We start from the raw sequence: 14801 nt of genomic DNA on the forward strand, positions 1-14801 counted from the left end.
GCAAGATTAAATTGAGTGCACAAAAAGTTATTTTGCATGCGCAAGATGATATTTTGAGTGAAAAAATAAAAAATAATTCTGCACGCACATGATATTTTGTGCAAAAAAAAAAATTTCTGCACACGCAAGATTACATTTTGAGTGCACAAAAAGTTATTTTGCATGCGCAAGATGGTATTTTGAGTGCTAAAAAACCGTTCTGCACGCGTAAGATGACATTTTGAGCGCACAAAAAGTTATTTTGCGTGCGCAAGATGATATTTTGTGTGCAAAAAAATGTTCTGTACATGCAAGATTACATTTTGAGCGCACAAAAAGTTATTTTGCATGCGCAAGATGATAGTTTGAGTGCTAAAAAATTTTCTGGACGTGCAAGATGATATTTTGAGTGCACAAAGTTATTTTGCATGCACAAGATGGTATTTTGAGTGCTAAAAAATGTTCTGCTCACGTAAGATGACGTTTTGAGCGCACAAAAAGTTATTTTGCATGCACTTGAACTGAGTTTTGTAAAGCAATGTATCTTCTTGCAAAGATTAATTCATTTTGAGCAAACGAAAATCAATTTAGCGCTTGAATAAAGTTTATTTAAATGTGAATTTGCTCAGAATTCTTAAATTTAGCTTTCTCCTCCTACCCACTCTGCGTGCAAAATAACTTTTTGCATGCTTGAAATATCATCTTGCGCACGCAGAACATTTTTGTGTGCTCAAAATGTAATTTTGTTTGCGCAGAATTGTGGCACAAATATAACTCCATATTGTATGTGGCGAATTATGTCAATTGCACGCTTTATTTTAAGCATCTGTTACTGTTTACAAAGGCTTATGGGGCTACTTTTAGTTATTTAAGTTTACATTTGTTAAACAAAAATGTTACATGCTATGTCTTTTTTTTTTAATGTGGAATCATATTAGGTATTTTAAACGACAGTAATTACATGACACAAAACTGCCTGAAAAAAAATAAAAATATTATAATTATTTTTGATTCAGTTATTAAAATTAACATTTGGGAGTACACGTTAATGAGATTTACATTCATCTGAATGCACAAGACATTAGGTTGTACATATACACCGATCAGCCACAACATTAAAACCACCTGCCTAATATTGTTTAGGTCCCCCTTGTGCTGCCAAAACAGCGCCAACCCGCATCTCAGAATAGCATTCTGAGATTATGTAATTCTCACCACAGTTGTACAGAGTGGTTATCTGAGTTACCATAGACTTTGTCAGTTTGAACCAGTCTGACCATTCTCTATTGATCTCTCTCATCAACAAGACATTTCTGTCCACAGAACTGCCGCTCACTGGATGTTTTTTGTTTTTGGCACCATTCGGAGTAAATACTAGAGACTGTTGTGTGTGAAAATCCCAGGAGATCAGCAGTTACAGAAATACACAAACCAGCCCATCTGGCACCAACAATCATGCCACGCTCCAAATCATTGAGATCAAATCCCCCCCCCCCATTCTGATGGTTGATGTGAACATTAACTGAAGCTCCTGACCCGTATCTGCCTGATTTTATGCACTGCACCGCTGCCGCACGATTGGCTGATTAGATAATCGCATGGATGTTTGTTGGTGCCAGATGGGCTGGTTTGAGTATTTCTGTAACTGCTGATCTCCTGGGATTTTCACGCACAACAGTCTCTAGAATTTATTCAGAATGGTGCCAAAAACAAAAAACATCCAGTGAGTGGCAGTTCTGTAGACAGAAATGTCTTGTTGATGAGAGAGGTCAACAGAGAATGGCCAGACTGGTTTGAACTGACAAAGTCTATGGTAACTCAGATAACCACTCTGTACATTTGTGGTGAGAAGTACATAATCTCAGAATGCTATTCTGAGATGCGGGTTGGCACTCTTTTGGCAGCACGAGGGGGACCTAAACAATATTAGGCAGGTGGTTTTAATGTTGTGGTTGATCGGTGTATAGCCTACACAATAGCAAAGTTAATCTGATAATGTGGCGTCCAGTGAAATGGAAATTAAATTCTAAGATTGGTTACTTGTCATTCACAAGCTGTCAAATAAATACCACAAGACAATGATGCATGATCAAACTTGATTGCATTTGTTTCCTGTTACCTCCATAGCTAAATTCAGGGATTATGGATTAACCCAGCTAATCTGACCCTATTTCCCCTCAAATCATCTGGGAGTGAGACAAGGTGATAACATTCCTATTTGACAACAGAATTTCCGTAATCCAAAAGATAGAAAAATAGAGGATCTGCCCCCACCACGCTCAGGAGGAATAGCAAATAAAAGGCAGAATAATGGAAACTGTTACATTTAGTATGACGCTCATTGATCTCTCATTTGAATTACACTTGCGGGCAAAGCGAGGGGCGGCGGAATGGCCCTTTGCAGCGGGAGCCGAGCTGGGCACCATGAGGCAGACAGCCATCTGTGCCTAATTGTGTGTTTTTCTCCCTGCCGCTGCACTCACAATCAGCAACAGGCTGAGGGGGGCCCTCTGACCTAGACTGGGCCAGGGGCTGGCATGGGGTGAGGGATGAAGGGGGTGGAAGATTATTTCATTGAGCAAGAAAACAACAACCGGGGGGGGCGAGGTGGGACACGCTGCCACTCCTTAGTGAGATAGAGGGGTAGCAAGAGGAAGGAAAAAATAGAGAGGGGCAACTCAGCTTCACGCTTCAGATGATGCGACTATAGACACTTGCGTACATTGAGTTTTTGCTCTGTGTGATGAGCGGAAAGCACTGTGATTTTTTTACATTTTTTGATTTACCTGTGTTATTGTCATGTGACCACACTGGTATTTTCATCTGGTGAGCTGTTTCCGATTGTAATCGGAGAGAATTTGTGATGCTATCATTAATGTGTGTATATTGAAATTAAAGATGCATTTGAAAATTGTTGAAAGGAGAACTGGGGATACTGAGGACATACAACAAATCATTTTCAAGTGTTGCAAGAATTAGGCACATTTTAATAATGTACACTTATACTGTCGTTTCAAAGTACTAGTGTTAATGTCGTGTAACTACACGGCTGAGCCAATTCCAGTTGTGGTCAGAGAGAATTTATGACTCTGAATCTGTAATTACTGCTGAGGCCATTTTTTTTAATGTCCGTATAATGAAACTAAATATATATTTGAAAACTGATAATAGGAGAAACGGAGATACTGAGTGATCAGAGAACATAGAGGGCATGCAGACTGACTTGTTCACCAATTTATGCATTCGTTCACTGATCCTCTTTTAATCCCCCCCACCCCACCCCCACCTGTTGTGAAAAAGGATGCTTTTGGGGGGACACTGAGAGGCAGGCAGACCACCAGGGATCAGTGCACCGGAGAACGGGAGGAATAGATAGGATGATTCGAACTGCACACGTGTGCACTCTTGTGTCTGAACGTGTGCATGTGTGTATGGTACATGTGCTTATGTTTATCTGTGATCATCAGACCACCCTAACCACATAGGAAAGCCGTAATTGTGTGTATACAGTATGTGTGTGTGCACACATGATGGTAATATTCCTCCTTCTGAGTGACTATGTGTGTAACCTCCTCCCCTCTTCCAGCAGGGACACACGGGGGTTTGTAATTGTGTGGTGGTTCTTCATTAGAGCTTATGTATGTGTGTGTGTGTGTGTGTGTGTGTGTTGGGGGTTGGGGTGTGTGTGGGTGGGTGAGGAGCTCAGGCTCTTAGGACTATGAGCTGCGTCATTAACGGAGGCTGGGCCTCTCCGCATGCAGCCTGAATGTCAGCCGTACCTCGGTCATTTGAAACATAATAAGCACAAGTACAATGAATGCAATGCAAGCCTGCTGGGGGAGGGGGTGAGTGGAGGGAACACAGCCTGTCTCTTCTGTCGGATTGTTGTTGTTTTTTTTTTTTTAAAGAGACTTGATTAGAAGATATAATAACCCCCTGAATAATAACTGGTAAAGACGATCTCCCTCGAGACTGATGGAAACCAAATTAATGTGCCGATTTGGATTTAATTGTTATTTTTCTATTAGTGTGCATAAAGACAGAGGAGATGTCCATCTAGAGCGGGAGCTGTGCTTGCAGCTATTGATTTTTTTTTCTCCTCTTTCTCACCCCTCTCTTATTTTAATAATCTCACAACTCCACATTCCCTAATACCATTAACAACACTAACCTTCCAGTGCCACAAAAGCGTTTAATTTCCAATGACTCAAATTTCTCTCCAAGAGACTAAAATAGTGTCTTTTACGCAATTTGCTGGCCTTAAGGAATAATTGAATTGCGAGCCTCTCACTTAGTCTTGCATAAAATCACTAGGCAAAGTGCTAATCAGTGTAAAAGAGACAATAGTTTCCCCAGTTTGCCTTATTAGCCTATTTTAAAAGAGCAAAGAGTGTTTTTCTCTTGACTGACTTTGGAGCAATGATACTCTAATCGGAAACTGTTTTCTTCCGAGCCGAGCAAACGATTGCGCCTGACGGACGATAGGAGAAGACCCGTTCCAAACACGGATATGACAAGAAATGTTTCTGTTAGGTATTCAAGCTGTTTGTTCCTCTGTCAGCGCTTCTGTTTGTATCCATAAATAAAAGATGACCTTTAAATGTTTACATAATTTATACAGCCATAAATTCTTAATATATCTGACTGCAAATGAGCGAGCGAGCCGCTTGATTGTGGTCCATAGTCGAGTTAAAATTCAGTCTGTCTGGTGTGATATATGCACACCTGTGTGTGAGTCAGCAATGAAAACCATTTTTACATTTGACTGGGGCAGGGGCTGTCTCCTCTTCCTATTCTATCATGTATATTTTAGTGCAGCTAAGCAGGAAGCATACAAATTATTACATCATCATGACATCAGAGTGTGTAGTCATAATGATCATGATGACTGCACATAAGCTGACCTTTGACCTGTGCATGTAATGTTTACAGAGAGGCGTGAGAGCGCATGCTTAACTCATTTTTGTCCTTCTGTTTACTGTAGGTGCATTTAATCATCCTTAGATGTGAGGAAAGTTGTAACATGGCGGCGATGAGATAAACAGATAGGAAGTGATGGAGTGGCAGACCCACGGGATATCCACATGAGGTGTGACAGACCACTGACATCAGCCCCTGTTCTCTTTCTTGTGCTCGCTCGCTCTCTCTCAGTCTCTCTCCCCCACACCCACTCATTTCCAGGAAGGGGTCATTAATGTGAGGGGGAAAAAAGGAATCCAGTCACGGCTTTAAAATGGAGTATCTTCTCATAGAGATGCAATCATTGCCAACGGTTCTGAGTCAGGCTGCACATTGCACAGAAGCTTTTAATTTCTTAAGTTAAGAGAGAAAATACATCATGTTATCCCTTGCAGTACAGTTTGGAACAAAGTACATTTTAGATTTTATTGGCACGCTATCAGAGCAGCTTCCTCGGGAATAGGAGGAATAGTTCACCCAGAAATGGAAATTCTCTCATCATTTTCTCACCCTCATGCCATCCCAGATGTGCATGCCTTCCTTTCTTCTGATTTACACAAATGAAGATTTTTTGAGGAATATCTCAGCTCTGTATTGCAAGAAGCACATAAAGGCAGCATAAAAGTAATCCATACAACTCCTGTGGTTAAATCCATGTCTTCAGAAGTGTTATGATAGGTGTAAGTGAAAAATGGATGAATATTTAAGTGCTTTTTTTGTTGTTGCTATTAATCTTCACTTTCAAACAGCCCTCCTTAGTGCTCTTCTCTCTTAAACGAATAGTTCACCCAAATCTGAAAATTCTCTCATCATTTACTCACCCTCATGCCATCCCAGATGTGTGACTTTTTCTTCTGCTAAACACAAATGAAGATTTTTAGAGGAATATCTCAGCTCTGTTTTGCAAGCACATAAAGGCAGCATAAAAGTAATCCATACAACTCCTGTGGTTAAATCCATGTTTTCAGAAACGTTATGAAAGGTGTAGGTGAAAAATGGATGAATATTTAAGTGCTTTTTTTGTTGTTGCTATAAATCTTCACTTTCAAACAGCTCTTCTCTCTTAAAGGTATGGTTCACCCAAATCTGAAAATTCTCTCATCATTTACTCACCTTCATGCCATCCCAGATGTGTATGACTTTTTCTTCTGCTAAACACAAATGAAGATTTTTAGAAGAATATCTCACTCTGTAGGTCCATACAATGCAAGTGAATGGGTGCCAAAATGTTGATGCTCCAAAAAGCACTTAAAGGCATCGTAAAAGTAATCCATATGACTCCAGTGTTTTAATCCATATCTTCAGAAGTGATATAATAGATGTGGGTGAGAAACAGATCAATATTTAAGTCCTTTTTTGCTAGAAAATCTTCTGTCTGCACAGTAGGGGGCGGTATGCATTAAGAATGTAAATCACCAAAAACACAAGAAGAAGAATGTAAAAGTGACTGTTTCTCACCCACACCTATCATATCACTTCTCAAGACTTCTCTTTAACCACTGGATTACGTTAATGCTGCCTTTATGTGCTTTTTAGAGCTTCAAAGTTTTGGACCCTGTTGAATTGCATTATATGGACTAAAAGAGATGAGATATTCTTCTACAAATCTTCATTTGTGTTCTGCAGAAGAAAGAAAGTCATACACATCTGGGATGGCATGAGGGTGAGTAAATGACGAGAGAATTTTCATTTTTGGGTGAACTATCCCTTTAAGTGTTGTCAGATTTTATGTTCACTTGACCACTAAACTGATCAAACCTTCCTGTCCTCACTGTCTACGACACATCAGCCCTGTTATAAAACACCAGTACAGTAGTTAAATGTTCACGTTTAACTGTTGTAATTGACATTTTCCCTCGCTCCCTTCAGCGATGATATATCAAAGAGTGCATCAGCCGCCGGAGGAGGAGAGAAAACATTAGGAGGATTAATAAAGAGAGGGGGGTGGGGATTGAAGAAAATAGATTGAGCTTTCACCGAGATCAGTAAAATAGGATCTGTCAAGCAACCCTGCAACATTCATCCTTTAGAGTAAAAAAAAAAAAAAGACAGAGGTATATTTTCATGGGTGGAAGGAAGGAAAAGCAGAGGACAGGCTGTGCAGCAGATCAATTCCCAGAGATTAGCTTTCAGCTGCTGTGCCTGCTTCCATTTGTAAAGATAATATCATTTAATAACCCTTTTGAATGACTATTTATATTACCACACTGCCTACAGTGCAAGGCACTAATGGAAATATTTAACATATATTTCCCTTTAAAAAAATGACGCTTTAAACAACAGTTGTATGAATTATTGTGGAATTAAAAGGAGTGTGCATAAATGGTTCTCCCTGGCCTTGGCATGCTGTTCTCAATTACATTCTGCTCAAGTGGAACAGTGCTAGTGCGGTGCTTTATCGTGCATGTATATGCACTGTTACCAAATGTCACATATAGATGCTATTTATGGTCTCTAGCATCAGTCCCAAGGGCATAGACAAATAAGGGTGTTAGTGAATCACTTCAAAATGTGCAAAGGAGTAGTACAATTATAGATCAAAGTAAAAGTAAGGGTAGCTGCAAGAAGATTCTCTGCCTGAAAAATGATAGCTTGGCTTTTGTTATTCTCCTTTGAGGATAGACATCCGAAAATGTGAAATGGACACTTCACGTTTGGCTACAAAGACAAAGAAAGAGTGTGAGAGAAAGATAAAGGCATAAAATTCTTCTGAATTCTCACTTAATGCGTGCAATATTTATTCACAAGTAACAATCTAATTTCACAACACTGATCCAGAACACCTTACTGCGGACTTCCCCTTCCTGTCTAGTGAAACGCTAAATTGCACAATGTCAACGGAACGTTCACATTTGTTCTCCCTTGCCCATCTCAGGGATTCTATTTAAATGTTCACGCCAACTGTCAGACCGCATCGAACCTTGATTTATGCAAAAACAACGTCTGCTTTAATTAGTCATTTCAGCTCAATGCTGCCTGTGCTTTAGGCAGCAAGCAGGGTCAGGCATTCGGAGGAGACTCCATGTTGTATGATCAAAACTAGGCCATCAGCAACGCCGTGATAATAGCCATGTCTTGTGTGTGTTCAAGTGGGTTTTTATCCCCCATGAGCCATCCATCTCCACTCAGCAGGGTGGTTTTGGGTGGAGGACGGATAATCACAGCAGTCGCTATACACCTGGAGGACTGGAAAATAATAAACAACTAACAGGTAGTGTTTCCCGGCAAATCTCTATGATTTTCAGGAACTTGAGAGGGAGAGAGAGATACAGAGAAAAAAGCAACATTCAGTGTTTACACTGCAATATTGCATTCATTACAAGACAACTGGTTAGAATGTACCAGTTCCATGTACAATTATGCACTTGTACAGTCATTTGTGGATTAGCGGAAAATGAAAGTAAACTAAACCATGTGTTATGGCTTGTTTGAATTGCAGCACTTCTCGGTTATCAGTCGCAATCACGTTGAGCAAACAAAAGTGTTCGAAACACACATCAACTGCCATTTCAGATGGAAAACTCGACAAACAGATGCTTAGAAGAGAGCTTCTTCTCTGGCGATGTGTCAGATGTTGGGGAAGTGCGTGTGAGGAACAACAATCACATGAATGGTTGGACAGAGAAACGTACTCTCACCAAGAATTCTATTTTAAGTTCTGTGTGCAGTTTGGCTGCCTGAAGTGGCATTGTGTCCTTTGTGAAAGCATGACCCTCTGAGGTGCGTTCATGTGCCGTGAACCTCGGCCGGGGGAAAAAAGCAGGAGGCTGGAGACCAGGGGAAGGCGTGGGAAAGCACTTGTGAACGAGGGAAAGAAGGACGGTGGAAAAGCCGAGAGGTCTGCAGGCATTCCTTTGTGATTACACATCTGTGGAGAAGGAGGCCAGACATTCTTTCAGCCATGTCTGAAGTTGCTGACTTCTACCCTTGATCCCTTAATTGTTGTTTTTTTTCTTCTATGTAAAAAAAGAAACTCAGCTGTGATTGTATTATTTGGTGAGTGGAGACTGTTTCCTTATATAGAAGTACGACACTCTGAATCAGTCCCCACACATTTAAAGGGATAGTTCACCCAAAAATGAAAATTCTCTCATCATTTACTCACCCTCATGCCATCCCAGATGTGTATGACTTTCTTTCTTCAGCAGAACACAAATGAAGATTTTTAGAAGAATATCTCAGCTCTGTAGGTCCATACAATGCACATGAATTGTGGCCAGAACCTTGAAGCTCCAAAAAGCACACAAATGCAGCATAAAAGTAAGCCATAAGACCTCCAGTGTTTAAATCCATGTCTTCAGAAGTGATATGATAGGTGTGGGTGAGGAACAGATAAATATTTAAGTCCTTTTTGACTATAAATCTCCACCTTTGACCAGCCCCGATCAGTAGGTGGCCATCTACGTGAAGATTGCGAATCGCCAAAAAACAAAAGAAGGAGAATGTGAAAGAGAAAGTGGAGATTTAAAGTAAAAAAGGACTTAAATATTGATCTGTTTCTCACCTATACCTATCATATTGCTTCTGAAGACATGAATTTTTGGAGCTTCTGGACAGCATTCACTTGCATTGTATGGACGTACAGAGCTGAGATATTCTTCAAAACAAACTTGTTTGTGGTCAACAGAAGAAAGAAAGTCATACACATCTGGGATGGCCTGAGGTTGATTAAATGATAAAACAATTTTCATTTTTGGGTGAACTCTAACTTTGTACTTTGTTTTAATGTCTTTAGATCCTGGAAAGTGCAAAAATAAACTGTTCGCCATCAGAGAGTAGAAAATGTTTATCAAACTTCTCTTGAAACTTCAGTATTGGGGCATCCATGTTTAGAGTTTCCTTCCTCTTTTACAAGCATAAAGCTTCAGTACCCTTCCTTAATCCAGTCATCCACGATTGGGAGCCAGAACATGACAGCAGACGGACAGGGCAAACACTAGTGGGGGTGGTGCTTGTGTTCTATCTTTGTTCTGATGGTGACCTCTTCATTATAGGGCCTTTGTCACCATGTAAGGATTAGGAGTGAAAGAGAGCTGTCCCTCTGTTAGTCATAGTACAAAATCTGGCTGCTAATAAAATGTTCGTCCATATGAGTATACATCAAAGCAGTTTGGCAGTGTGACAGTATTCTTAGCAATGTAACATCTGCATTTTTTTAAGGATTTCAAAGACATTTTCTGCTTTTTAAAAACTGATTTATGCATATTAGTACTTATAGGGTGACTACTATCAAAAAATGTAAACATGTAAAAAAAAACAAAAAAAAAACCATATATCCTAAATAAAATAGTAATTTACTCATCACTGACCACAAAAAAATATCCAATTAAATTTTTTTTTTATAATTTAATATTTAAATAACCTAGTCCAAACCTGCTGTTTATTAACTGTTTAATCAAGAAATCTGTGCCATTAAAAATGACCCGCATTTTGTACCATCAACGAGACCCTATCAGTCTTCCTAGAAGATGAAATTGAATTTTTCTAATCTTGTGTGCATATGATAAATAATTTTTCTCAGTTAATCAAATGGATGAATATATTTTGTGTATTTACAAATATTGTAACTTGACTTGTAACATTTTTGTTTGCAGTTCTCATTATTGTCTTATTAGAACAGTTAACTGTATTTTTAATTACCACAGTGACAAGATAAATACCATGTGGCTCTGAGCAAACACAACTGAATGAGCAATCATTACTGTATCAGATGCATTATACCTCCCTCTACCGGCCAAACAGACAAATACCCAAAAAGAAATGAAAACCACAATAAATGCTTTCCTTGATTTGTTCAATTTGTGTAGTCTGTATAGGCTTGTATATATGGGTCAATGACGTGATGCTCATTTTGTGTCTGGATCTATTAAACTATTCATAAATATGTTTAAAATGCAATTCACAAAAAACAATTACTTGAATACACCTATACTATGATGAACATTCAATTACTGTGTTCAAAGTTTTGATATTTTTTCTGGGGCTTAAAGTCAAAAGTGTCAAAATGGCGTAAAGCTGAAATCCTTGAAAAAGGATAAGTCGTTTGGAATAATCTTTTATTATTATTGTTATTATGGTATCACTTTGCAATAAAGTTTGATTCATTAACATTAGTTAATACATTTGGTATCATGAACTAACAATGAACAATATATTTATAACAGCATTTATGAATCTTAGTTCATGTTAGTTAATAAAAATACAGTTGTTCATTGTTCGTTCATGTTAGTTCATAATGCATAACTAATGTTAGTAAATACAACATTTAAATGTATTAGTATATGTTGAACTTGTTACAGCAAATGATGTAAAAGTGTTGTTCATTGTTAATTCATGTTAACTAATGTTAACAAATGGAACCTTATTGTAAAGTGTTACCATTATTTCTTTAAAAAAAAAATAAGCAGTGCAATAATATAGTTTTAAAATATTATTAATATCTGAAAACTTTTGTCCAACAAATCGAAGTGAAGTGGCTTAATCAATGTGTAGGTAGCCATTCTGCATATATGTGTTGTATGTATATATATATATACACTGGCGGCCAAAAGTTTGGAATAATGTTCAAATTTTGCTCTTATGGAAAGAAATTGGTACTTTTATTCACCAAAGTGGCATTCAACTGATCATAATGTATAGTCAGGACATTGATAACATGAAAAATTACTATTACAATTTGAAAACAATGTTCAGAACTTCTTAAACTACTTCAAAGAGTTCTCATCAAAAAATCCTCCACGTGCAGCAATGAGAGCTTTGCAGATCCTTGACATTCTAGCTGTCAGTTTGTCCAGATACTCAGGTGACATTTCACCCCACACTTCCTGTAGCACTTGCCATAGATGTGGCTGTCTTGTCGGGCACTTCTCACACACCTTACAGTCTAGCTGATCCCACAAAAGCTCAATGGGGTTAAGATCCATAACACTCTTTTCCAATTATCTGTTGTCCAATGTCTGTGTTTCTTTGCCCACTCTAACCTTTTCTTTTTGTTTTTCTGTCTCAAAAGTGTCATTTTCTTTGCAGTTCTTCCCATAAGGCCTGCACCCCTGAGTCTTCTCTTTACTGTTGTACATGAAACTGGTGTTGAGCGGGTAGAATTCAATGAAGCTGTCAGCTGAGGACATGTGAGGCGTCTATTTCTCAAACTAGAGACTCTGATGTACTTATCCTCTTGTTTAGTTGTACATCTGGTCTTCCACATCTCTTTCTGTCCTTGTTAGAGCCAGTTGTCCTTTGTCTTTGAAGACTGTAGTGTACACCTTTGTATGAAATCTTCAGTTTTCTGGGGCAATTTCAAGCATTGTATAGCCTTCATTCCTCAAAACAATGATTGACTGAAGAGTTTCTAGAGAAAGCAGTTTCTTTTTTGCCATTTTTGACCTAATATTGACCTTAAGACATGTCAGTCTATTGCACACTGTGGCAACTCAAAAACAAACACAAAGACAATGTTAAGATTAATTTAACGAACCAAATAGTTTTCAGCTGTGTTTGATATAATGGAAAGTGATTTTCTAGTACCAAAATAGCAATTTAGCATGATTACTCAAGGATAAGGTGTTGGAGTGATGGCTGCTGTCTAGATTTGATCAAAAATGACTTTTTTCAAATAGTGATGGTGCTGTTTTTTTACATCAGTAATGTCCTGACTATACTTATGTGATCGGTTGAATGCCACTTTGGTGAATTAAAGTACCAATTTCCTTCTGAAACAGCAAAATCTGTACATTTTCCCAAACTTTTGGCCGCCAGTGTGTGTGTGTGTGTGTATGTATGTATATATATATATATATATGTATATACACTCACGTTCATGGAAGAAACGTGTATTCAGTGTGCATGGAAAGTATTTTAACACCTTTTACTTGATGGTTATACAAGTCACCTTTTACTTGATGGTCTTTTTTTCCTCACTTTTTATTTTATTTTATTTTTTTATGCTATGAATGCTATGATATGTGTTTTGAAAAAAGTAGATTTTTAATAGAGTTCTCTTTTTTTGTATCACCTTTTTTTTAATTTTTTTTTTTATTTCAAACAACCTTAAATGTACATAATCTCGGTCAACACCCAATATTTTCCTTGACATTACATTCCTTTTGTATTCAACCTGCAGTCTGAAGTTGTTTTACAGTCTCTCATTCAATATGCTTAATTTGTATGCTTCATGTCAATACGCGGCGGGGGCGGGGCGTATTTCGCTATGCTGCCATTCATTGGCTGACAAGCCTGTCAGTCACCTGCCGTGATGAACGATAAGCGTTTCCTGCGGGTGTCCGCTTACACTTTAAACCACGTGACCGTGTCTCTATATCAACACACGAGCGCCATTCATATTAAAGGCGGAGAGACGGAAAATCAGAGGCGAGTTCATACGGAAGTAATGCCAATCGGAGCCCTTTAAAAACGGTGAGACTGGGCCGCTGTAACGGACTGTGTTCGTGGAAGTCGTTATATAAACTCTTACGATCCAATTGCATGCGTTTGCTCGATGGTGATTTTGAAATGTAGCTGCTTTAATGTTGTTTTAGTTACGAAGTGGCATGGCTAACAAAAACAAGGCCTAGACATCTGCAGAGTGCTGGTTTATTAATGTTAATTTCTCCGGGGATCACATGCAACGCGATTAAGAGCTTCTAGTTTAACGGATCAGTGGTGCATGTCATGTGCATGTACTTTTTTTTTTTTTTGAAGGTATTGAGTTAAATCAGTCTGATTTATTGGAGCAAATGCTTTGTACAGAGTGAAGAATCCGCGTGTTCCTCCTCTGCGAGCCATTTGTGTTTTCATGTGCTTGTAATCCGAGAACTGAGCTGAGCAAATGCAAATCAGAACAGTCAGAGCACTGTCACCAGCTTGATATGTGTCAGCTGTGCTTCAGAGCAAAGATCATGGTGTTATGCTGTCAAGTTTAGCATCAAACATAGAGGCCATAGGCATAGTGAAAGAAAGACTTTAATAGATTTTGAGAGGCAGTGTTGGAAATCACTACTTTGGTCTAGAATCTCAACCCAAATTTCATGCAGATTGTCAATCAGCATAGGTTGGCACTTAAAAATCTCTAATCTTTGAATTGCTGTGTTAAAACTGATGTGAAACAGTGCACTGCCTTGAAATCAGGGAAGTGGAAGAGTAGAAGAATGTACTCTCTTTGTAGTGTACTACTGATTCAGAAAAAAAAAAAAAAAAAAAAAACGAGTGTATTGACGCTGACTACCACCCCTGGAGTCGCAAGTTCGAATCCAGGGCATGCTGAGTGACTCCAGCCAGATCTCCTAAGCAACCAAATTGGCCTGGTTGCTAGGGAGCGTAGAGTCACATGGGGTAACCTCCTTGTGGTTGCGATGAAGTGGTTCTCGCTCTCAGTGGGGCGCGTGGTAAGTTGAGAGTAGCATGAACCTCCACGTGCTGTGAGTCTCCGCGGTGTCGTGCACTGCGAGCCACGTGATAAGATGCGCAGATTGACGGTCTCAGAAGTGGAGGCAACTGAGACTTGTCCTCCACCACCCGGATTGAGGCGAGTAACCGTGCCACCACTTGGACCTACTAAGTAGTGGGAGTTGGGCATTCCAAATTGGGGAGAAAATGGGTTAAAAAAACAAAAGATGAATTTGCATGCAAGCATGACCTTATTATGACTCCGTTAAAAGTGTACAGTTTAGTGTGCTCCTTGTTGGGTGTACGGTATGAGCCTGAGTTTTACAAAATCATCCTGCAATGTTTGCATACTCTGTTTCACGCAGGTGTTAACATAGTTCTTGTCATGCTTGTCTGATGGCTTTCTGTAGCTCTAAGATAGCTTAAGTCCTAGTTATAATTTCTATGCTGATAATTCACCCCCATATGGAAATACAATTGAA

The 14801-nt window shown here is 38.9% G+C and overlaps 1 protein-coding gene across 1 annotated transcript in view; it reads left to right on the forward strand.

The window, feature by feature from the left end:
* The first annotated feature begins 13238 nt into the window (after positions 1–13238).
* Positions 13239–14801, forward strand: part of LOC127449149 (E3 ubiquitin-protein ligase MARCHF7-like) — a 36512-nt gene continuing 34949 nt past the window's right edge. The window contains exon 1 of the mRNA XM_051712382.1: positions 13239–13350. The gene's annotated coding sequence lies outside the window, so the exon portion shown is untranslated. The remainder of the gene's footprint in view (positions 13351–14801) is intronic.

Source organism: Myxocyprinus asiaticus, chromosome 12, assembly GCF_019703515.2.
Source record: "Myxocyprinus asiaticus isolate MX2 ecotype Aquarium Trade chromosome 12, UBuf_Myxa_2, whole genome shotgun sequence".
Taxonomy (NCBI): Eukaryota; Metazoa; Chordata; class Actinopteri; order Cypriniformes; family Catostomidae; genus Myxocyprinus; species Myxocyprinus asiaticus.